The sequence below is a fragment of the Manacus candei genome, unplaced genomic scaffold (assembly GCF_025592945.1).
Source record: "Manacus candei isolate 608988 ecotype Guabito, Panama unplaced genomic scaffold, ASM2559294v1 h1tg000062l, whole genome shotgun sequence".
NCBI lineage: Eukaryota > Metazoa > Chordata > Aves > Passeriformes > Pipridae > Manacus > Manacus candei.
Genome location: NW_026138110.1, coordinates 1,562,144 through 1,587,698, shown reverse-complemented (window position 1 = coordinate 1,587,698; position 25,555 = coordinate 1,562,144). Strand labels below are relative to the sequence as shown.

Sequence of the window (25,555 nt, the reverse complement as noted above, 5' to 3'; positions counted from 1 at the left end):
CTCCTGTCTCTGTGCCACAGAGCTTCCAAAAGCAAACTTCTCACAGTGAGGTTGGTAGTAGCACGTCAGTATCTTAGGATTCGAAATCCTCTCCTTTCAAATCCCTCTGAGAATGGTTAAGCAATGGGGTAGGAACAGAGTTCTGCAGTTTTGTTATGGAAATCCACGGTGCACTTTCTTGCAAAAACACTCTGTTCATTTCTTGCCATCGGTGAGAGACACACACAGAGTTGGGACAGCAGAGTCTGAAAGGATCGATTTAAATGATTAAAGGAAGGAGGACATTTCCATATGAAGGCCCATTTCCCAGTTATGGGGCTGCTCTCTGTGTTGTGCTGGTGCTCACCAGAATGCACCACCACCACAGTCATAATGAGCAGCGGGGAGGGGAGATCCGTGTGCCCTGATTAAAGAGGATACATCTTAGGGAAGCTGTGATTCCAGGCTACAAAGGACTGTGCACATAAGCCATGCATTTTTATAGGCCTTCTGAAAACACAAGATCAAGAAGGATGTTTAAAAGTAAAAAATGTAAAACTGATCCAAGGCACTGCATAATGAACCCATCGCCACCACCACCGAAGACAAGGGCTCCATGAGGTTGGAAAAGATGGCTGGTTTTACAGCTAAGAAATCCATACCTCTTCCTGGAAACAATTAAAAACTTTCCTCAACACAATTACAGGTGGGATGAAGGAGGAGTACCTCATTCTTCAAGGGCTGATTCAAGAAGATAGTCAAGGATTAACCTCATTTCCACTTGTGGGTATTGCCATGTCGGTCATGATGATAACTCACACTCTCAAAATTAGGCAAAAGCTTAAGCAGCCTGAACAGATGACTAACTGAGGAGAAGGCAAGAGGCATGTCCAGTGTGGACACACCACACTGTAACCCTAACTGATAGTAGGATTTTCTTCCCTCAGAAGCACAGCTGCTCCAGCAACAGAATATTTGACAAGGTGGAGCCCAGATTAATTTTTCCTGAAAGTGTTTAAAAAATAATTTAGTGAGTGGTAACAGCTTCCAGAAAATGTGCTTGCTTTTAAAGAAGAAAGAGGTTAGACAAGGATGGAATAAATAGCCTGGAAAAAGCAGATGGTGTGGTGGTTGAGATGGACCATCAGAAATGTCTCACAGCAACTGGCATGCAAACTAAATGTGCCTCAGCAGTCCTACCTTTTAACAGAGAAGCATCCAACAACTATGCAAAAAATATGTGCTTTCTTTCCTTACAGGCTTTTTTTCTGCAGTGCAGCCATAACAAATGACCACACAGCCATGAATTAGTTGAGAAAGTTGAGCAATGTTTAATTTAGTGATTATTAGTGACAGCTGTTAAAAAATAATAAAAAAAGAATGAAAAGAAAGAATATAAGCATTCTGTTCTTCGAAACAAAGTGATGAAACAATCAGAGTCCCATTTTTAAGCATTTTTCTGCAACCACCAGGGCTTGAAACTCTTGTTTCTAAAGAAAGCTGAGACTCCTTGTTCTGAAGAAACTCCAAAGACTGACACTTGAAGAAAAATGTCAATACTGCAGCAATCACAAACTACAAAACATCTCAGTTCTAATCACAGGGTTTGGCATCACTGTACTAGAGTGTTAAAATATGCCTGTTCTAGTGGGGAGAGCACTGGGCTGAGAAGGATGAGACAAGATCTATTTGTGGCTTTCAGCAGTGGCTTTTGGGGCAGTTATAAAGACCACCTGAAGAGCTGCTCCCCACTTTCATTTAGGGAAACAGCATCGAGTTTACAAATCTGTACAATCCTTTGTAAAAATGGTCCCCCATTTCACTTGAGGCTTCACTGTAAATAACAGCAGGAAAGATACTCCAACACCCTACTCTGAATTCCTTCTGAGAACACCAAGTCCCAGGTAATCTGAGCTGAGCTCCCAGATAGGGCAGAGAGCAGGAGTTCAGAAATCTTGGCAACAGCTGCTTCTTACTCCTGTGTATAGACAACACAGGGTGGTCCTAATGCACTCTTTCCTTACCTTCTCTGCTCCCTGGGATTGAGTGCAAACATACATAAATACAGACAACATGGCTGAAAGCTTCAGGTTCATCAGCTCAGTCCAGAGAATGTTATTTCTAGTGGAAAAGACATGCTTTGACAGCATCAGGGTCTGCCCTTCTCCTAGATTCTCTATCTTGTATTTCTTTAACATTTGGGAATCAGGGAAAACTCGTTTAAACAGAAATACTGTCTAAAATGTAGTTCCCAAAATACATTTCAATGACAGATTTAAAGGTCTTTTAGTCTTGGCCAAGTTGTGTGGGAAGGCACAGCAGGACACGAACAAGGCTCATGGGAAAGGGTGGGAGATGAATTTCATATGCAAATGTGGAACATGACATGGATGGGAAGAAGGAAAGAAATTAAGCACAAACATTATCTCTCTTTATCCCCAAAGCTTCATATTACAGGTGTTATTTATACTGTCTGTTCCACAAGGAAATCTCTGGAAAGTAAAATGAAGAGTTTCCAGCCTTTTGAAAGATAAACAGCTTGCTCTGTGGGGGGAGGAAGCACTAATAGCTTGCATGCACAGGACTTGAGCACATCATTCTTTAATGTATCACAGTAAAGTCATTTCCATGACATGCTAACGTTGCTCCTTTAGGTGCTGCTTCAGGAAGACAGTATTTCTCTTATACTCCTCAGAGACCAGTAAGAACCCCAGCTGCCTGCCCCTGAGACAGGCTAAGGGATGATTTGAGTTTCGAAAGGCACCAGTGATTCCGATCTCAGGTACCTGGGAGTTATCCATGAATTCCCTGTTCTTTGGGCATTGCATCTGGACCGTAAAATAACACACAGTTTGTTTCTGCTGGGCTAAGCTTTAAGGAGAATAACACATCTGCTTTGGGATATACCAGTTACAGACTGAGAATTGGGTGGTATTTTAACACACAGGTAACCTGCCTTCTTAAACCAGCTCCTTGAGAATCATTTCTTGGTAACCCACACAAAATCAGAGCTGGTGCAGAAAGGGGGATCAAACACACAGGGACAGAGCAGCAGACTGCTGTAAGTGAGGAACTGGAGTTTCAAGGAGAAATGGGGAAAAGCGGACATTTACCTCCCTTTTTCTGCCTGTAAATATGTATAATTTACACTCTCTTTTGATCAGTTACTCAAACATTTGTAATTTACAGATAATCTGAGAGTTATGATCATAAAATTAGGAGAATTCAGTAGTGGTAAGAATCCAAAACAACCGAGCATTACACTACAAGCTGCTTCCTTAATGCATTTGGGCTGGATATCACCTTTGCAAACCAAGAACACCACTTTAGGATTGCAGGGTGTCCATAAACAGAAACCTTAAAGGAACAGGAGATGAAAGGAAGTACTCCAGTTTCCAACCTCATGCTACAAAATGTCTCGTTGCAGCAAAGAGAAATGTAAACATGCAGCCATAGAATGCATGGCCATGGCTACTCCTGCTCTTGGGAAGAGTCTCAAGCATCCAAACTCAAGGTTGTGTGGGAGGTCCCAGGAATGAAATTACCCTGTAGGAGCCTGAGGCCCTACAGGTACTACAGCTGATTAACTTCCTACAACTGCAGGCTCAGTGACCCCTGAAGAGCATAAAAGCAGCAAGAGGGAGTGTGCTCCAGCCTTGCAGCTTCTTTGGCTTCTTTGTGTGTGGTACTTGCACAGCCAGGTGATGTTACATCAGTTCCAGACAGAACAGTCAGGCAGAGACTGCTGGACTCCCACACTTCCTTCCCCCTTTCTCACTGAAAGGGTCCTTTTGGCCTTTGAACCAGCAAATAGGGGTCTAGCTCTCAATAAACTGCTGTGCAACCCCTTTCCCTCTCCAAGCAATCAGGAAGCAGTGAAGGTTTAAAGACATTTATCTTTTGCAAATTTCAGAACATCCCCCAGAAAGCAGGACTAGATTTCACTGAACCTTCCCCCCTCACCCCCCCAGTTTTGTGCCAGATGGTGCCTTACCAAGGCACTGCTGCTCTGGCAGTGAGGTGTGATGGGTGCAGCTGATCACTCTTGTCCCATGGGTAAAACTATATGTGCAAGTTAGTGTTAGACTGGGAGCTAGAGCTGCACTCTGTTTATGCTACAGAAGTACAACAGGATGAAAAAGAACTCCCTGCACTCTCACTGCCCTCCAGCCGAGTTCAGAAGAAGCCATGAGTCATGAACTGTTGTGCTGGTCTTGCATAACATCATTAGATACTGTTCTTTTGTACAGGCTTGGTGTTTTTCAGGACTATTTTATTTGTTGATGTAAAAACAACTGAGAAAACAAACATTTTCCCCCTGAAATCCCACTCAAGACAGACAATGAAACACCAGTGTATGGATCAGCGTTACCACATCTGCCCTGGTTCACCATCATCAAACCCCTCTGCCACAGCCAAAAGAGTTATTTATAGGAATGTAGACAGCTTGAGCTAAAGGCATTACTCAACAAGTGAGATCAGGAATGAGCAAAAAATACTGCATGTTCCCCAGGAAATCACAAGGAGGCAGAAATCAACTCCATAGTTCAGCAGAACTCTTTATGCTTGACTGTTTTGAGGACACTTGGAGACAACCCCTCCAGTGGCACGGAGCAGCCGAGTGTTGCTCAGCACTCGCTTCAGTGACAGTTCCCAGAGCAAAGCTCCTGGAACTGCCAACATCCTTTCCTGGGACACCCTGAACATCTCCAGCTACAGCCCCAGTCCAAGGTGACACTGGTTGAGTAGAGCAGCAGGCAGGGCACTGAACAGATGGACAAACCAAAGCCAGCAGAAAGAACTAGAGCAACAAACGTTGGCTTCACCTTTCCAGCAGGAACAACATGCACAGGGCCTGTGGAGCAATATCTCAACAAACAAACAAAATCCCAACTCAATAAAGGAACTCGGTAACATGCTTTAAGGCTGACATTTCTGTACTGTATATAAGTAAATGTTAACTCAAAATATCTCAGTGTTGGCAACACGTTATCCTACCAGTGGCTGATTTGACATGTTCTTTGCTTTAACAACCGAAGAGGCGGTAACCACAATCCATTGAGCTTCTATCAGCTTGAATTTCTCTGCAGCACAGAGGGACACTGGAACTCCTACTGCATCTGCTAAAATGCTCATCACTGCTTCTCATGAGCAAGTTCAATTAATCTGGTAGCTTGGCACTTCAGGTCCTTGATGAAATCTAGTAGCACTCAACAATTTTACAAATCTAAGAAGGAACGAGGCAGAGATCACAGTGTTTCTGCCTTTGTCAGCCCACAGAAATTATAACATCCTTCCTAAAACTCTCTGAAGTCTAAGGTTATAGGTACAACATTTAATCTTCTTCTGCTTTATGCACATCTGCATTGCTGGTTTATACAGCAGTTCTGTAAATATTCCCTGTAGACCTCAAAAAGTTTTTGTTTCAAACCTGATTTATGAGTTGAGAGTCATGTTCAGTGCTTATGGTATTCATATCCCTACAAATGAAAAGTTGAGCCTGAGTGATGGATATCTTCTCTTAACAGGACTTAAAGACTATTTGTTTTCCATTTTCATTTCCCTGCACAGTCATAAATTGGTGCTGAATTGATTCAATGACCCAGATATTACTACTTTTACAACCTGGTCATTTTTATCTCCTGATCAAAATGGCTGCAAAGCAGGAAGAATCTTTATGTCTTTTTCTATCAAGTAATTTGGAACATAGTCGCTAAAATGGCCATGTCACAGGAAAGGTGGTATTATTTTTACTGCAAACAGAACAGAATTAGGCATAGCTGCAGACTCAAATCTTTATTCCTCAGCCTTTTTATTAAATTAGCTCACTTTGTCATCTGGCGTCCAATTATCCCTCAGACAGATAAACTGTGTCTTCCACACACAAGATAAAAGCTGACTGAAGGTCCTCACTTGAACAAGGTTTCTCTTTGGGTCCCTCTGGGTAAGATGAGGGTACAAACAGCCAGGCACATTCCTCTGTCCTACACAGGAGGCTTCCCATCTGTCTACAAACAAGGGCTCATTTTTATAGCTTTGGACATATCCTAGGGAACAGAAAGTACCACTGCCAATTTCTGCCCCAGGAAGTATTCTGTTTGACTTTAATTATATTTCTAGAGCTTTTTAGGACTACAGCATTTCTAATTATTAGTGCAAACTGAAAGTATCAGAAAGGGATGTCCCCTTGGCATCCCAAGTGCAGGAAAAGAGTTGAGTCAATCACACTGTTCCTCATCCCACAGAAATCTCAGGGCATGGATTAGTGCCAAAGAAAGGATAACAGACTTTATAAACCTCTCATGGGCACTGGGACAGCAAGAGTGACACTGGAAAAAGGGATCTCAGGAGATGCTTTACTGGAGATCCCACCACAGCATTTCTGCCACCGGAGAGAAACATGTTCTGACCAGAGACACCACCAAGGTCCTGCAGAAACCTGGTGAAAGCCCTCTAGACTCCCTGAATCCCTCATTTCTGCAGAGAAAAAAATCCTGAAAGACTGGATAGTGAATACACTGCTGAGAGTATGTGTTCCTCTTGTGTGTTAATGCACAGCGGGTGAGAATGGGGAGAAACCATTTCTGTAGTTACCCAGTCCACCACTCACCTCCCCACTGCTCCATTCCCTGGCTTAGTGCCTGCAGAGGGCCCCACTTTTGTATCCATGTACAGAAAACAGTAGCAGAACTTACCAACAAACAAACTGAGAGACTGTTGAAATAATACAGCAAATATTAATTCTAAGAATAACTGCCAACTACAAGAAAGGTTTTTACCTCTTTTTTTACGTACAAAGTCAAGAAAAATTTTCACTCAAAAACAATTAAAATTCCCTAAACCTTAAAAAATAATGGATTTAGTTAATATGCAACATTCTCTTTGGTGCTATACAAGTAATCAGGACATGGAGAAACAAGAAAGAAGGGTTTATGTCATGAATCAAGATAGGAGAATTTCACCACAAAAGCACAGCTATTCCAGGGACTGATTCTGAAAAAAAGTTATGGGGAAAAATCTAAAAAAAAGTTCCATGGCAATACTAAATATTATGGATAGCCACAACTTGTGTCAAGGAAACAACTTCAAACATCATCACAGATGCATGTGGAGGAATTAGGTGAGAAAAGAATCAGGTATGTCAGTGTCAAAACCTGTCTTGGAAGAAGTAATTAGTCACTCTTTGTCCCCAGATTTACTCCAAATGCTCCTTGCTGAATTGCCCTGCCCTCCTGCACGTTCATCCCACTGCCCAGAGGGCAGGGGAGAGGTCGAAGGGGTTAATTACACACCAAACAGGGCTTCCATCTCTTGACTCTTTTCTGTGTGACAGTGTAAAGGAAAACTGTTTCTCCTCATAAAATTCTACACAGCTTACACGGCTTCTCTGAGTTCCTGATGGTGGAACTAAGCTGTACCCAAACCAGATGGTTTCGTGCAGGTGACACTGCAGACTAGATTTGAAGACGTACGTTTTCTAAGTCTGGAAAAATACACTGTTGCATCTAAAAGTTTTACAAATGCTGAACACGGGCAGTGCAGCAACCTTCATTTGAAGTCTGGTGTGTGGACTAAGTTCACTGGAAGCCCACAGAAACAGCACATATTATTCTCTTTATGTTTGCTGAAATGTGGCACTGATAGTGACAGTGCCTGGATGCTCTGTGTGCCCGTGAGGGGATGGATATGGGAGAGGCCATGAACAGACTCAGCCACCAGAGGCAGGTTAAAAGCCCAGTTATTTTTGTAGCCACTGCTACCCAGAGCTATCATTACAGCTTCTCTCCTCTTTGGAAACCAACCTAAATAAAATATCACAAGACATAATGTAACTTTCCCAGTTACTGTCTGGTTTAAACAGCAAGAAGTCACAGGGAAGGCAGGTCCCTGATGGCCGTGCACAGAGGCCTCACCAGCCCTTTTCCTTGGGAACGACTTTCTCAGCACTGTTATTTTCTCATATGTCTAAAAATCAGTCTTCCAAGACGTTGTGCATGCTCTGGCCATAACCTGACTTCACTTCAGGATACATGAGCATTGTCCTTTCCCTTTCCCTGTGCCAAGACTCTGGAAGATAATTAGGCAAGAGAGACAGAAAAGAATTGCAGTAGACTGCTCAGGCCCGTGCTGTGCACAGACAGGCCCTGAGGACACCACAGGTCCTACCTGTAGACACAGTCACACCTTATCTCACACAAGTTACCTTCTCTGTGAGCCTGCTCATTGCTGGTTTGATCCTATCCCATTTAATCCGTATTAATTAGATTAATTGATTTTCTAAAATCAGTGAGCAGGTGCGCATGTGGTTCTTCCGTTGGCACAAGCATGCTGTCAATGCATTCCAGAGCCCTGCTGGAATGAAAGAGCCAGTTTTTCTATGGGACCTTAATTAGACTGTTCTGTAATCAAACACGGGATCACTGGAACGCACAAAGGACTTTTTCCCCAAATAGATTTTTTTGCTAATTCCAGTTGTCTGTTCACCCAACTAATTACACACAGGACAGCCAATGGGTTCCTATCCTGCTGCTTGAGCACTGTAAATTGTCTGGATACAGCAGTAAAAAATACGAGCCCAGGGTTTGGCTCACTTGGTTATTTTCTCTGAAATACTGTTTTAGACCAGGCTGCTGAAATCTCTCTCAGTGGCTCCTCTAAACTGGGTGATGTTAGAGTGCTTTAGCTCTGCAACATGTCAAGGAGATTCCTGTTACTCCAGATGTTCAGTGTCTGCCTGAGCTCCAGGCAGATATATTCCCAGGCTCTTACAGCCGCCAATGCTCTGTCACTGCTTTCAATATCATAAATACATGTATGAACTACAGAGATCCACTTAAAATAGCCCACTGCAGGCAACATATTAAATTCACAATGAGCTATTCATTATAGAGGATGTTCACGGGTAAAACTGGTTCAGTTCTCCTCCTGAATTTTCAGCTACTTTTTTCAGCTCCTTTCTCTACTGTACATTTTTGACAGGTTTTTATCCCACATTTATTTAATATTTGGTCTCTTTCTGCTTGCTGGTCAAGACCTTGTACCCCAAGATAACTTGAGAAGACATGGCTCCAGACATGTTCCCCCCTCTCTGCTGCACTGGAGACCTGTTCCTGAAGGGAAAGGACCTGAGCGTGTGCACTTGGGTTACAATCTCTGACTCTGGACTGTAAAATGTCTTATACCTCTACACAAATATGTACATTTCATTAGTTCTACTTGTTTAATAATTAATCAGCCCACAACCCAGCCAGGAATGTTGGGTAATTCACTTCTGGAAGAACTAAGTTAATGCCTGAGAAATTAAATTAAAATCATAAAAATTCTATGATGGTTCACTGTTCAGATATATGTAGCTACAAATACAAGAAAAATGAGGAGAAATCTGAAGTTCTTACTGCTTTTAACTCATCTACCTGACAGATGGGTTCTGTACTTTTATATCAACAAAGATAATTTAATTTTATAGGCAGCAAACTAGAAATACAGGTTACATTGTACCTGTAATTGAGCTGATTTATAATTAAGATTGAAAACTTTGTTGCTGCATTCCTCATGTTTTGTTGTTTTAATGACACAACCATAAAAAGCATTTTTACTTTGAAAGCACTTACATAAATATGCCATCCACTCAGAAGACCTGTTTTCCCTGAGCATTCTGACATGCCTTTGCAATTTTAATGATTAAAATAGGTCGGTCCTCTGTGCTTTTTATTGCTGATGCCATCAGAAAGGCAGAACACGAGTAGAACCCTCCTTATCATGATCCACAGAGTACTTTACTAAATTAAGGAAGCTTTTCCATCTCAAGTAACTTAATGCAATTAAACACACACCCAACATTTATTTTTGAAAAAAAAAGGAAGAAGGTTTTAGAAATCAGATGTGTATTTCTTTGTTAATCAATGGGAACTTCCAAGAATGTGAAGGAAAAAGTCGTTTGGGTCAGTAATTGAAATGAAATGAATTTTAAAATAAGGTCAATATTTCAGCAAGAAGAGAGCTGATGGACACCAGTGGGTGCATCGTGCACAACAAGAGCTCTGGGAAAAGGGGCACAAGAGAAGATTTCTGGCTTTGCCTGGATTGTAGCAGGAAAGGAACAGTAGGAACCCAGACAGGCCAGAGACAGAAGGGCCATGTAAGCTGGGGAACAGCTAATTGGCAGGGCAATCAGTTGGGTAATTAGGAGCCTGGCTGTGCAGATCCTTATTCATGTGTCATCAGATAAATCTCTGCCTTAACACACGTGTAACCTGCTCTGCCTTGAAGCTGAAAGGAGTGAAATCAATTCCAAATCAGAAAGAAAGCCCCTCCACTTAAAAACTGTAAAACAGTATTTATAAACAGTAAGAAAAATACCAGGTATAAACAGTAAGAAAAGACTCCTTTTGTCTTTGTTTATCAGTTTAGGGAGATAGACTCGGGATGGTCTGCTATTGGTTGGTAAGAATTAGTGGTATGCTACTTATTAGCTGAGTTGACAAGGAAACAATTGGCAAGTGCCATGGAAAAATAAAAACAACATAAAATTCAGTTCTGTATCTGAAAAAGTTTTTGATTTGTGACAAAGAAAACACTGACAAATCTTGCTGAGAACCAGTAATTTTTACCAGAGACTTGATTTTGCTGGTGCCATCAATTTTTCACACCCCTTCAACTAAAGCTAAACATGAGGGGATTCTGTTTCTGACTTGAGGAGAAGCTAATAATCAACAGATCACAGCCACATCACAGCCAAGCCAGTGCTTGTTCCTTCTGGTGGACAACATAACAAAGTGCATTGGACATGAAGTTGTTATTATGCTGCAAAAGACGTGGCCTCCATTCCCTGCTCCCCCTCAGCTGTCTGGGGCAGCCTAAGTTATCTCAAGCAAGGGACGGGCTGGATGTCTGAGCAACACCAGATAATGAGGTCTGGACGAACCAAGTGGCACCACAAAAAAGAGAAGCTGCAAGAGTAGTGGAGTGAGTGAACACATCCATCATCTGTATTTCCTTTCCCTACAACTCCGCATAAATTTTAGGAACAGGCCCGTGGGTTTGATACAGGGACTGAGACACCGGTGCAGGTAACACATGGCACTTGGCATTCCAAAGGGAAAGTGGGTGCAGTCATCTTGTAGAAATGAATTGTACCCCAGAGTTCTCAAGCATCAGCCTGAAGAGAGGAGCAACACTTGACAGGGCTGCCTGCAGGAAACTGCAGTTCCACAGCTGATGGAGCTTCGCCCTCCACTCTGATCTGGTGTGTTGAAAATGTGTGTGGCCACACGAACTGTAGCTGCTTTAGATCCCCTTGCATGAAGCCATGTCAGCACTGAGAATACTGGTAAACACTCAGAAATGAACCCTGGCACAGACATGATTTACAGGTCCAAAGCCTTTTCACCAGCATTACTTTTTTTATTTATTTTAATACATCAGGATTGCTGTAGGCTTTCCCTTAAGCTTTGACTGACATTTTGGCAACCTTTCTCCACAAAATGAATCTACAGAGACCAACTAAACAGTCTGATAAACTTTTTCCTTAACAAACATAAAACAAACCTGTACAACTTATTCTGCTCCCAGATATGCTTTTTAAAAGCTCGCTGCGTCTCTTCTGGGGAAAGAAAGAGATAAAATAAAAGATACAGAAAAAAAAAAAGAAAAAGAAAGTAAAAAAAAAAAAAAAGAAAAATCTAATGGCCTAGATACCAGTTTTATTTTCAAAGATATCCTCTGTCAGTGAAGTAACATAAACTACTTTTTCCCACATGAATCTTTGTTGCTGGGGTTGTACATAATGCAGATAATGGAGTTTACCAAAATGAGTTCTTACCTACTTACCAAAAGTGGGAAGCTAATAGTGGAGAAGGAAAGCATGACAGATGCCAATAAAATTTGGTTTTATCCTAAAATGCAAGTCACCAGCACCATTTCCACTCAAGTGGAATTTAGGGCCATGCTGTGAGAAGAGACCCGAACTGTGAGAACCCAGAGGAAGTACAGAGGAACCAAGGGCTGTGAAAGAACAATATATTATTTTAAAGAGTTAGGCATACCAAAATATATGCTAATAAGACCTCACCTGGGTTTTCAATTATTTTATCATACCCAAATTAAATAATTGTTTCTGTCAGTAATCAACTAGCTACTTATTCTACCTTCTCATCCTTCAAAGACCTCAGCCTATTTAATGATCATCACAATAAAGCAGGTGTTTAAATAAATGATATCAGTGGGGACACTTTGACTGCCCATTGCTTGTTACTGCCTCATCCCATGCTCCAGAGGTTGTATGGCTCAGAGGGAAAGATAAGCCCCGTGGAAAAGCTCACAGAAAATCCCAGACTATCATCACCTCGAAATCTCTACTTCATAGAAAAGAAATAACAAGAAAAAGTATTTTCATCTGCAAGACTGGCAAAAAGAAATCCAGCTTTTCAATCCTTATGCAGTGTCTTTCTGCAGCCCTTATTTTAGAAGCTGGGTTAGTTTGTACCAGGCCTGCTTCCTAAAGAGCACAAGGAAATCATCACACTCGAGACTCTGTGGAGACAAAGGGAAATTCCCTCAAACTTTGACCCAGAGCTTATAAATTTCTCTCTCCCCAGTGCAAGCTTGAAGCAGCTTGAAATCAGATGTGCTCATTAGAGACCAGTTTCCTAAGACAAGAACACAAGGAAACCACCTCAAAAAACCTGCAAGCTGAAGTATTTCCTTGGCCTTTGGAAGACTTTTTCCCAGGGAGGATGTTTTTTAGAAGACGGAATTCCAAGATTTAGTCTGTGCCTTTCTAAAAGCAGCCAATCTGTCAAAATCACAAAGTTAATGAAAGGAAAAATGGCTCATTATTGTTATTCCTACAACAGTAATAGTAAGACAAATTATATCTGTTGGCTACGCTGCATTAGAAAGCCCACAAATAAGGTGGCTCACCACACCTTCCAGCATTTACAGCTTGCAGAATGAGCACGAGAAACCTTTATTTTTGCTTTTTTTCCCAGGAAAGTACCACGCATCCCAAATGATCAGCCATGGCAACTACACTCCCCAGCATGGAACAGCAACAGCATCTTTCCTTACACAGAACCTGCCCATGAATAGCAGAGCCCTTGGGGACCACAGGCAGCAGCCCCTGGGTGGGGACCAGGCACTGCTGGCAGCTCTGGCACCTGTCTGGGAACACAGCAGGCCTGGAAGCACCTTCCATCATCTGCCCACAGCATCCTGAGTAAGCAAGTGACTAAATCTCCATTTTCAGGGGAAATCACCAAAATCGGCGCCAGCTCTAATGGATTCAAACAACTTATCCCTGAGCTTTAAAATACTTAGAAATGAAAATTAATGAGAATGTCATTGACACATTAGTATCTGAGGAGTAGGAATTCTCTTTACCTCGTTCTTTGCTCTCATATATACATGAAGTGGTAGTAGCCTACAAATGGAGAGTAGTCTGGCAAACTGCAAGGTACAGCTATAAACTTTCCAGAGACAGCAGAAAATAACGTGATGAACAGCATGGTGTAGAAAAGTAGATTTTTTAAATTTTAGATTAAAATCATTATTAATAATGTTACAGGGCTTTTGTGCAAATGAGGTTAGCAAAACCTGATGTTGTGTGAAGTCAATTTTTGCAAAAAATAACCACAAAAGAAGGAACTTAAGTACTAGAACTGCAGTGTGCAGAAAAACATTCTGTGGCAGAAACACATATTTATGCACATTACAGACTCACTACTCAAGTGCATCACTGTTGGAGAGTTTATTGCAGAAGTGTGTTTAAGAGGAAACAGAAATTAATGGGTAATCACCTGGTACACAGAGCAGGTGTTTCACACCTGAGGACATCACAGAAAGTCAGGTGACAGACACAACACTTACTGAAAACGTGGGAGCCAAAGCACAGAAAACAAAGACAATTAGCAATGACACCAAGGAGCTGAAGCTCAAGAACAAAAGTAAAAGGTCTGGAATTCAGGAGTGACTTGCTTGTCACAGAAGGACAGACAGACTGGTTTTCTCTATTTTATGGCCCTGTGTAAATGGGAAGATGTCACTCAGAATCAGTACCACAATACTCAACCCGTCTTTGCAAGTGCTCACCATTCATTAACATAAACCTTCTGTGATATTAATAGACTGAGATTCTTCTGGTATCAGAGGATCTTTTAATATTGGATTTACACTGTGAAAGTGGCCTTTGTGATCTCTTAAATCTTTCCTCTATTTGATCTCCTCCAGGGAAGCCTGTATCCCCCATGTACTTTTATTTATCAAAGCAAGGGTGAGTTGTCTACAATGGATAATTACAGAATAACATGGCCACGGGGTGTTCAGGTGTTCCTTTTAACTGAGGTAAAGGCTTGCTGTAATGTAGAGATCCCAATGTTATGGGAACAGCCTGTCCTTTCATGTGACACTTGGCTAAAATCACAAGTATGTAGGAAATGTCTCTACTTCAGGAATGATTTCGAGAACTGAGGCACAGATAAAAGATTAGACAGCTAAAGCATGTACGTTTTTATTCTCATTTTATCTTTGGAGTTTTAATTCAACAGCAAAATATCTGTCAAGTAGGAGTAAAAGCTTTTCCCCCCTATTTTTCCTGGCTTGACTTTTCTGTGTATCAACATTTCAGAAAAACAAAGTAAACAGGGGAGACAAAAAGAGGCTGCTCACGATTTCTTCAAAGTGTAGTTAGTACCCACAGCTCTTTGTGTGATGACTTTCCTTTGAGAATTTAGGACAGGAGGCACTGAAAGGATTTTATAAACATCAGTCCATTTAAATTCAACCCCAGGGAGATTGGGAAGCACTGTCCCCCCTCAGCAGATGGAGATCACTGAAAAAGAGGTCAAACGATTTGCCCACAGATATACAAGTTAGCAGGCTGAAAGTCTGGGGATGTTTGGAAAGCAGGACATGAAATAAACATAAAAGAGAGGGGAAAAAAAAGAAGTGATAGACTAATTTCCAGAAAAAAATATTTTTGTCAGATTAATGGTATCTCCTGGATAAACACAGAAACCACATTAATGGAAAACTTCACCAAAACTGGATAAAATGCACATAATTTAATTTTTCTAATAAATTATGGTGCCATTGATTTTCTTTCGTGTTCTAAAGTGCTTTTCCATCATCTATTATAGAATTAATTTAAGATTTATTCACTGCTAAAATATGCAGGAAGTCCTTTAAAAAAAAAAAGAAAAGAGAAAGCTTGGGAGTTCTTCAGAAAGAAGTTTATCTTTGTATCAATATTATCATTACATTTAAACTGACAATCTGAAATGATTCCTATATATGAAAAGTTGGAATTCCACTCAAACCAGACAAAATTGCAAGAGTTTTTAGTGTATTTTTATGTCCTATTCACCTTTGAAAATACAGTGCTTTCCCCTCATCCTTTTCAGTTTTGAATGACAGTGGTCCACTTTGTTTCAGATAAAGATGTTGTGACCCAAACACAAAGCAGAAGCACTTTGACTTAAGAAGAAAGAGTCAGCCTAGGCTGCAGTGAGGGAATCTTGTTATTCCTCCCTTTACTTGGGTGCAGGAAGTTTCTCCCTCCATTTGTTTCCCTCTTTCATTTAGATCCTGTGAAGGCAGATGGAATTTACTGCTCCCATTCTGAAATTCCTTTTGTTGGTGCAGAATATATGTCCTTACAAGAGAAGCTGTAGAGGCCCATCCCTGGAAACATTCCAGGTCAGGTTGGATGGGGCTCTGATGCAGCTGAAGATGTCCCTGCTCCTTGCAGGAGGGGGTAGGACTAGATGACCTAAAAGGTCCCATCCAACCCAAAGCATTCTGTGATTCTGTGATAAAATGTGATGCCCAAATACTACAGACTTATGAACAAACCAAAGTGAACAAACATCCAGTTCTCTTCTAACATTTCCTGGAGTTTTAAGTATCCCTGGGACCAAGACACCGAAAAGCTACCGCAGAGATGGAGGACACTCAAGGTGAGACCACAAAAAGGGCCCCCCTTCCAGGGTTAAAGCCCTCAACTATGTGAACAATGTTATGTCATAGAGTTGTGTCCTGATACTATAATGCAACTTCTACACATTGTTGAAGCAGAACAGCAACAGGCAATGTGACAGATTTTAAAATCAGTAGTTATTAAATAAAAAAGGCAAGGATGTAGTAAATGTTTGTTGACTTACGCTGCATCTCCTAAGGGACCTTTATTCATTTTGTTTTTAAAAATAGCATCAGCAGAGATTTGTAGAAAAAGATAGGGCTGTCTACCACCTACCAGCTTCCAATTCCAAATGAGTAAAATAAATCCTCCTGCCTAAAAGCAAAGCTTAGTGTGTTTAAGTCACAGCTCTGTGAGAGATATTATCTGCATCAAAAAAAAGAGAGTAGGATTCCATCTTACTATGATGGCTCCTTCCAGTTACCTCAACTAGGAAGGACGAAGCTTCAAGTGGAATTCGTGGCAGTAGAAGGGAATAATTTCCTTCAAGTCAGTATTAGTAAAAGCACATCTGGAGGAAGGCAGGGTCATTCCCATTGTGGGAGGAAGTTACGTGCAGCTTCACGCTCGCTGTTCCATTTCAAATTCTGGAGGGCTGCTGTTTCTGCCAAAGCACACAGCACTCCACGCCAACAACTGGTAGGAAAACACAGTGTGCTGGGAGAGCAAGGCCACTGACTGTGCAACATGGGAACAGAGTTCCATGAGTGGAAGAGAGTCAGCTATGGCCTAGAAATGTATCTTTTGATCATAAAGTCACCCATGTGATGCAACAAAATATCATTAAAACCATTATTTGCACCTGCAGTTTATTACTTTTAAATTTAGATTTTCATCAGTTTTGAAAAGAGAGGATTGACCTGATGCTAAATTTAGTGTTTATATTGTCTCATGGCTTCTAGGAAAGCGTCATTTTCCCTTGCATTCCCTGTAACCCCTGTTCTGAACATGTAGGAGCTGAAGTAGTAAAAAAAATGCAGCAGATAAGAAGAATCTTCATCAAGAAGATTCAGACTGCAAAGAAGAACAAAACATTTCTGGAAGCTTCTGGCCCTTTCATACCAGTCTACATTGTGACCCCTTAGCAAGTTCTAGCTTAAGAAATGCTATACATTGGCAGGTGTTGGGGTAAAGATGGCAGGACTAATGACTGGACTCCATCTTCCAGCTAAAGAGTAATGGCTGATGTGTTCCTCAGTAACTGCTAATGGTCTGGGATATTCCAGGCAGGCCAAATTACTGACTTGATATAACATTTCTTGCTTAATGAATGGCCAAGATTTAAGTGACTGGCAGTTTAACATCTCTCATTTCCATCAGAGACTGTGAAGGGGAAGAAATAATTCTGGCTTGTAATGTGAAAGCTGCCACAGAGCTGTCAGACATTTCATTTCAGCTAATCCTCCCTAGGAAGTGCAGCGTTGTGTGAGCTCTGAATTCCTGGGAGTTTATCGATCTCGTGTTTGCCATATAAACAAGTGACAGCAGCCCTGCAGCCTCGTCATCAGAAAGAAAAATGGCAGTTTCTGGGATCCAGATGCAGGTGGGTGGGGGTGTTTGTTTAAACCGGCTGAGCACAGGATGCCGAAGGTGCCTCGGCAGATCCAAAATGCAGCTGCTGCCGGGATGTGACCTCTTACCTCAGCCCCTCACCAACTGGGACAATCTCATGGAAGAGTTGTTTGTAAGTGCCAGTTTCTGTGTAATGAGTGCAGGTCACCTGGTGATGAAGGAGCCCACGCCATTTGTTTGAACTGCGCTCGACAACACAGTGCTAATTGAGTAGAGCTAATCCAGCACAAGGTACCTGGACACACACGTGTGGAAGCAGCAGCTCCCTGAATATTTCAATGGACACTGTCAAGGCAGCCACAAATACTGTATCACATTAGCATGACTAACACAGTTTGCTAGCTGGAATTACGGAAAAGAGCCCTCATTGCAGAGTATAATGCTTTCTGTAGCCTATTAGCACTTATTTAGCATCTCCTGCCTGCCCTCATTCCTGGAAAGGCTGCTCATTTATCAGCAGGTCTGTGCAGGCCAGACACCGAGTAGCCAGGCCAGCCCAGTGCTGCTGCCATACATCATGCAGCCCATTAGCCAGGCACATTTCTTTCCCGGGGTTTCCAATGAGCTGCACCAATTTGTTACCCGGCTCACCGGTGGCAGTGAAAGGTATATGGAGCAGCCCCTCGCCGAATGTATGGAGCTCAATTACAAGCAGCACAGTACACTTACACAAATATGGGGGATAATTAACTGCTTGGAGAATGTGCCTTCAGACATGAGCTGTTCTCCCAGGGCAAGAGCAGAGCGTAAGCAGATGGGCAATAAAATACATACATACGTATCTTAGGTATAATTCCACAGTTCCAGTTAGGATGGGATGGATTTCTTTGACTGAACTGAGTCTAAACCCCTCTACTTCCCATTGAAAACAGAGCAAAAAAACACTTGTCAGTGTGGTGTTGCTAACTCAAAGCTGCTTTGAAGAGCAGTCCATGACATAACTGTTGAAAGACCTCTCTCTCTGTGGACACAACTGCAAAACTGTTGCTTCTATTATTTCCTCAATTCTCAAGGCTGCTGCAGGAACACTTTAATAGGAACCAAGAAAACTGCTTTTTTAGACACTATTTTATTTCCTTCCTTATATCGCTAAAAAAAGAGGGTTCTTTCTCTCAAATTATCTTTTTGAACTATGTTCTGCAAGATGTTTTTCATGATATTTGACTTCATTAGCTACTTTTCCAAGGCAAAAAGATTTATCCTTCTACTTCTTGAACATTTTCTGGTTGCTTGTTTTCATTATGTCGCAATTTTTGTTTGTAAAGTTTGTTTCAAGTGAGCACAGTTCAATCTGGGAAGCACAGCTGGCTCACAGGGGTGACATTCTTTCTGATGGCTTCATATCCAGCTACTCTTGCTGTCTGCAAATGCCTTTTGACCTGTACTGTTTATACAGTTTCCTGGCTTCATCTCCACTAGATTTCTGTTGACTTTTTCAAATATGTTCTATCATTATGCAGAGGAATTTGCCACGAATCATTTTTCCCTACTCTTGCTCAGTGAGTAGCTTCTACTTTCCCAATGATTGCAAGTTACAGTAAGAAAGAATTGAAATTATTTTTTCCCTGCTAATGGCTACATCTTAGCAGATGGATTAAGAAACATGGACACCAGAATTTACTCTTTCTAATACAAACTGCTAAGAGGCATAAGAGATACTTCTTGTATTCCCCTCAGAGAAGAAAAGGAACGTAATCTATAAAAGATATCCGCATTTCCATAAGATTAAGCCTACACAATAAGAAAAAACTGGGATACTATGATGGAGTAGGTGCATGTCCTGTCACACCTGAAAGGTGCTGCTCTGTTTTTCACAGACTGGGAATGCAGAGAAGGTTCAACACCCCTGTGCCAGTCCCCCCTGTGATTTGAGTCTTAGCACTTCTCCTGCCCTGCAGGGGGGGAAACTCTGACAGGAAATAAATATTACTGAAGGAAGGTTTTTCTCTAGGGCACAAACTTCTCTACCAGGCAGGTAACGGCACAGGGTGGTGTAAGCAGAGACTGGAATTCTGTTTCAGTGAAAATGAGTTGTGTGTTATTTGATATAGACTAGAAATAAATAAAAGCAGAGAGATTTTACTGCTGCGGGCTCAATGCCCTACTTGGCAATGTTTTTACTCTTGGCAGCAGTGAAGGCCAAGGTGAGGGGTCTGAATATTACCCAGGCTTGGCAGGGAGGGCTACCTGCATCACCTAATGATGTGTGCTGTGCACTTAATGAGCCATTGCTCAGTTCTGTCTGTTCTGGAGAGGAAAAAAATTGACTTCGAGGAGAGCATTTGTCACGAGGGAATGAGTGGTTCTGATGCTTACTCTTGTAAACACATATATCCATGTGCAATCTAAATTTTTTTCTTTTTTGATAAGCAGAGCATTATGTTCATGTATTAAACATTTTTTTATAAGACATGCTGCCTTTGAAGTTACACAAAGGTGATTTGTGACATAATTAATGAACTTTGCCTTAGGTGTGTTAAAAAATGTATAAGTAGTCTAAGGTACTACCTGTTTCCTCATCACAGCAGCTAAGTTGCATTTACCAGGAAGAAAAGCAGAACTGCCTTGTAATTATAATTATAAATTCTAATTCTCAGGTCACTGATTCTTAATGAAATATTGTAGAATTTGCCTTACCTGATTTACCAGTTTGGTAACTCCTCTCATGCTTAGTCCACAAGCAGAGCCCAGAGCTGGCTTTGAGGAGAACAGGTTTGTTGGCCACCACCAGCCAATGCAAAACAGCGTCCCAAAGGGAAAGGAATCAGCCAGGCTCAAACAGCCCCAGGAACTCAGCCAGTTGTTTCCTGGGCAAATCAAAGGCTCAGCTCATTACAGTTCACGTCCACACAGCCCCTCTGAAATTCTCTCCTTGTATCAGATGCAGTTTGTTGTGGAGATTGTATCACTTGCCTTTTCAAATTTAATAAATACAAACCTGTTACCAGGCTCAGCACCTCAAAGACACAAAGATCTGTCCTCAGTGTGAAGTACCATTAAGATCTTAAAAATGCAATGATTTATTCTTCAAATTATGGCAGTTAAATGTGTTACTGAACTGAGGCAAAAAAAGCAGATGGAAACCCTTACTGGACTACAAATTTCATTCCATTACTTGAATTTTCTGGTTCATTAGGACATCAAAGCACCCCATCTAACTGAACACAGGGTTTCTTGGAAAACTTTCCCATACGGTTGAAGAAACCAGGGGAACCCAGAACTGCATTCAACACCTCTGAATGTACAATTTAGGTGATTTTCTGTCAATTTTAATCCTCAGAAGTACTTCAGTAAAGCAGAAATGCATATTTTGGCAGATTGTTTCCAAGAAATTCTTGTTAATTGTTTGCTATATCTACGAACACATATTTGCATTATATTTGCTAATATAAATTATTGTGATAGCATGTCTTCTTTCTTTTAACAGAGAAATGAGGACTCGTTCCCAGCTTTTCTCTACCTACTTATTTAAGCAGAAGATTAACAAAATCTCATTCATATGCCAATTAGCATATATTTAGCAGAGGCAATTTTACACAGCTCACAGCTTGTGTCCAAAGATCAATCTTCACTTGTTTTGGAAAGAATGCCAACCAGCCTTAGTAATTTAAGTTGTCCTAATAATACCCAGATTTCTTCCATTTTACTGGGCTCATAGAGCATTGCTGATGGTCTTTGTTACTATAATAGTCTTTCAGAAAAAAAAGTAATTTTTTTTCTGGGCTTTACAGCAGCAGTTTCAGGTATTAATTGCTACCATGATCAAGTTGCCATGTTTTAGGAGAATTACTATCTCCTATAACAGATCCTCCAGCACTGAATTTATGCAAAATTCATAATGAGAACCAAAAACCCAAACAAACAAAGAACCATCTTGCCTCAGGTTATACATTTTACTTCACCAAGGTGCAAAATTCAGCAAAACATGGATCCAGTCCCTCAAAGAGTGATGACACATTTGTATTTGCAGGAAAGACCATGCAAAGAAAACAAAGCCAGGTGATATCTCAGCCACACCTAAACCAGGTTTTCCTCCACTTTGATTCACTGAAACTTTAATCTATTCTTATTTTCTGGTCTGCCTTACTCCATCACAAAGCAGCACATTCCCCAGAAACCTTGTTCTTCCAATAAACAGTCTGAAGCTCCCACTATCCTGGTGGGATTCCACCTTTTGAGGATGAACACCTGAGGTTGTCTTTAGAGGGTCAGGGCAAGGGCCCGTGTAAGGGAGGCAGTAGCACCAGCTCTGCACTTAGCTCTCTAATTACAATCAGTTTTTGAGACACTCTTTCCTTGGCAGGCAGGCAGGCAATGACTTTGGTGGGGAATCCCTGGAAGAGCAGATTTTCCCTGCAACTATACTGTGTGTGTAAATAAATCCAAATTTCACTTACATAACAATCATACTTTGTGTCACTGGCTGTGCCTCTCCTACCTTCTCTCAGTTGGCATGTTGGCAATCTTCCTTTCAGCAGAAGGATGCTGATAAAAAGAAAAGAAACAGATTTATTACATTCCTATTTCTTTGTCTTTCCACAGCTCTGTAGATAAATCAGATATTAAACATTATTTTTATAAAGTCTACAATCTCAAAGCTTCAGGCAGGTAGTGGAGATCAAGTTCTGCTATTGTCTGTCAACATCCTTTGCCTAATAATGTATCTCAAGACAGCCTAAGCTCTGTTTAAACTGGTTTTATTGCTCCCTAAATATGATTTTACTAACCTGCTTTTTAAATTACAATTGCCCACTGGCCTGCCTGCTGGTGGGGAAAAGCTGCAATCCATTATTCAGAACAGACTCCTGCAAGCATTACTATTAACAAGGGAGAAGTTAGCTAATGATTGGCAGCTTAAAGAGGAATGAAATTGTTTATATTTGAGGCCATCCTCCCTGCTTCTGCCCATCACCAGTACCAGAACCATTTAAATGAAATACCTGATGTGACTAAAACACATTTCAGATGATATAACGAGCTACAGCTATTCCTGTTGAATGCATCTATCACTTCTAAAGTCAGCCTTAAGTCCACCCTCTTGCTGAGGGCTCCATTTTGCCCTGAATTACACCTGGCTAATTCCCCTGCAGTGAATCATATGACAGAGCATATCAGGGGAATATTTCACCCTTGCAAAGTATTTTTGCTAAGGTTGTTGAAAAATTAATACAATTCCAATAATTTTTACAACTTTTTTAAGGGAATCAATTGGCAAGAAAAGCTTTTGCAAAAAGAAGTGCTGCTGGTTTGGTGAGACACTTACACAATGTCAGGTGAAAAGGAGTTTTGTAGAAGATTTTTCACAAATGCAAAAGATGTAGTTCAAAGGAGACAGAATCAAAAAGGACATACCAGAAACAAAATATTAAAACATATTTCCATATTTCCAGCAATGTCATTAAGTCTTCACAAGACACCCAATTAGCACTGTGCCCAAGTGTGCCTGCTGTCAATGTGCATTAGCTACAAAATTGAGAGAAGCCCAGAGTTGACCCAGAAAATATCAGAACTTGTGATCTTTGTCAATGGAGCTGAGTGACAGCCTGACCCGTGTAAATAACTGCACCCTCTGCCATTAAAGAGATCACTTCAGGTCAGTTGAGGCAAAACTTTTGTATTTTCTCATGGGAGAAAAAATCTCAACGTTTTCTCTGGTCAGCTAAAGCTTTGCTTAGTCAGTAGGATTTTTTTCCAAATTTAAGAAAGTGAAACAGTTCTAAAACAATTTTTGAAATTTGTTTTCAGATTTTTTCAATCTGATTCAAATCTATAATCTGGTTTGGTTTGTTTTTTTTTTTCTTCACATGACTTATCATTTCTTTTGGTGATAAACTTGTCAAACGAGAAAAAAAATTGCTTTGCTATTCCTTCTAGTTTTCCTCTTGAAAAATATTCTATTTGGGATTGTTTAAAAATTTACATCACAGACTAACATGCACAACACAAGCAGTAGCATTAATAACCACCAAACAGGAGGCAGGTCAAGGACGAGCCATTGAAATGAAACCTTCCAAAAACATCCTGAAGCAACCATAGTTCTGAGTTAACCTGTCCTGAGTGTGAAAGTGGATCTTTATAACTTTTTAATGAAGTGCTCAGCTGCCCTAAGAGACATCTCTGTGAGACCCACAGTAATCTTTGATCAAAGACAGTGTGTGCTCAACTTCCACTTAACTACCTGCCAAATTCTCCCTTCCATTTGGCTGCCAGCTGGTGTTTCATGGAATTGTACCTGGGTATGTTTATGGATCACAACTTCATCAGCAGCAGGAGCATTCCTACAGCTCCCACATATGTTAGTGGTGGCAGGGAACGTGGAAGATTTTTCCTTGGTTTCCAGAACAAGGTTAACACCTGACCTGGAAAGGACTGAATGTTGCAAGTCTGTGAAGTATTTGGAGGCTGCTTTTAGATATTTCTGCAGAGGAGGCCTCCATGAAAAAAAGGTGAAAATACTTCTTTAGGTGGCTCAGTGGACTGGATTGAGGTGTTCTGATGAATCCCATGAAATTCAGGCAGTTTATTAATCTGACAGGGTTTAGAATGGCCTCTGCTCAGCTTCTTTGTTTCGAATTATAAGATCTCCTGTAGCTCAACATCCATAACACAGGAGCTCAACCTTGACATGAGGACAGTGTTGCACTGAGTCCTGCAGTGGACAGGATGCTATGAACTGGTTGCTTCTTCCTTCTCATGGGATGTTTTCCCATGTCAGAGTGTGCCCCACTGCTGACAAGCTGGTTTATGTGTGCTGACACCAAGCACAGCCAGATACCTACAAAATTAAATCTCACACTGAGAAAGGACTCACTAGCAGTTAAACTTGCAATGAGCTGTAACTGTGCCAAGCAGCATTAGGAAGAGCCAATTTGGGGGGTTTACTGCTGCTCAGTCCAAGAGACTCCTTCTCTAAGCAGTGCATGAAGAAGAGATCAGAGTTACACAATGCACCCTGTAATTTCCAGTTTCCTCATCAATAAGTCATAAGCTCAGAGCAAAGACATCCAAATGCTTGGGGAGCGAAGGTAAGAAGAACAAAACCAGCAGTACTAACCTGGAAAATCAAGGAACTGGTGTTGAAGAAGTGCAGTGAACAACTGAATAAAACACCAGGGCTAACTAGGTCTTGCTGGTGGGATACAACAAAGAGGAACCCCATTCCACAGCAACTTCCTTCATCTCAGAATATTCTTTTATTCCTCATTCCTAGAGCCAAACTTTTCAGTCTCTTTCATGAAAAGAGTCTTTTGACTGATTGAAACATCAGACTCTTTAATTTCGAACGCGTGAAGATGTCCCAAGATTTTCCCTTCAATACAGGCCTTTGAATATTTTTCCATCTCAATCAGAATGGTTTGGTATAAAACCCACCCATCTTCTGCTCAGAATCTGATGACAAACAGAAAATAAACATGAGGCTCCCTCCTCCTGGGCTGGTGCCCCAGCTGCACTGAGACAGAAGTTTTGTTAAAACCAGCATATCAGCATATTTAACTGGGAGCAAAACTCTTCAGATCAAATCCAATTTAAAGCCTTGCAAACAAAGTGGTAATTTTTTTCATTCATCTCAACTTCGTTTTCCAGATTTTTGAAAGAAAAAAGGGAGAGCTGAAGAATTCACAGATTTTATAGAATCATATTTCTCACTTGATTAGTGACACAAACCAGCATCTGCAGTTAAATTTAACAAAACCATTTATTTAATTTTAATATTCTTTCAAGGCAATGCTATGCCTCTTTTATCTTTTGGCATTTCTAAAATGTTCCAGTAGAAATTGTAGCATTTGTTGTATGAAAACTCTATGAGGGAAAACTCCTGTTTGTTAAAAAATATGTATCTTTCAAGAAATTTCACGTGGAAACTTTTTTGCACAGACATTTTAGTTTTACTGCCCTCAGCATTGAAATCCTTAAAAATGCAGCCAGAAGCCAGAGTTGCATCATATTGAACTCATCTAAACTGTGTTTTAGAAGTTATTTCATTATACTAGTGCAAACACTTCTGTGCACCCATTTAAATAATTTTAAATT

General features: G+C 41.0%; 1 protein-coding gene across 15 annotated transcripts in view; it reads right to left on the bottom strand.

Annotated features, from left to right (window-relative positions):
- LOC127478752 (bifunctional heparan sulfate N-deacetylase/N-sulfotransferase 3) overlaps positions 1 to 25,555 on the bottom strand; it is a 256,760-nt gene that overhangs the window by 124,693 nt on the left and 106,512 nt on the right. For 13 of the 15 annotated variants that reach the window (XR_007907315.1, XR_007907328.1, XR_007907325.1 and 10 more), the window contains one exon: positions 21,922 to 22,009. The gene's annotated coding sequence lies outside the window, so the exon portion shown is untranslated. Of the gene's footprint in view, positions 1 to 18,302; positions 18,385 to 21,921; positions 22,010 to 25,555 lie in introns of those variants that run through there. The other 2 variants (XR_007907316.1, XR_007907319.1) reach the window with 2 other exon arrangements.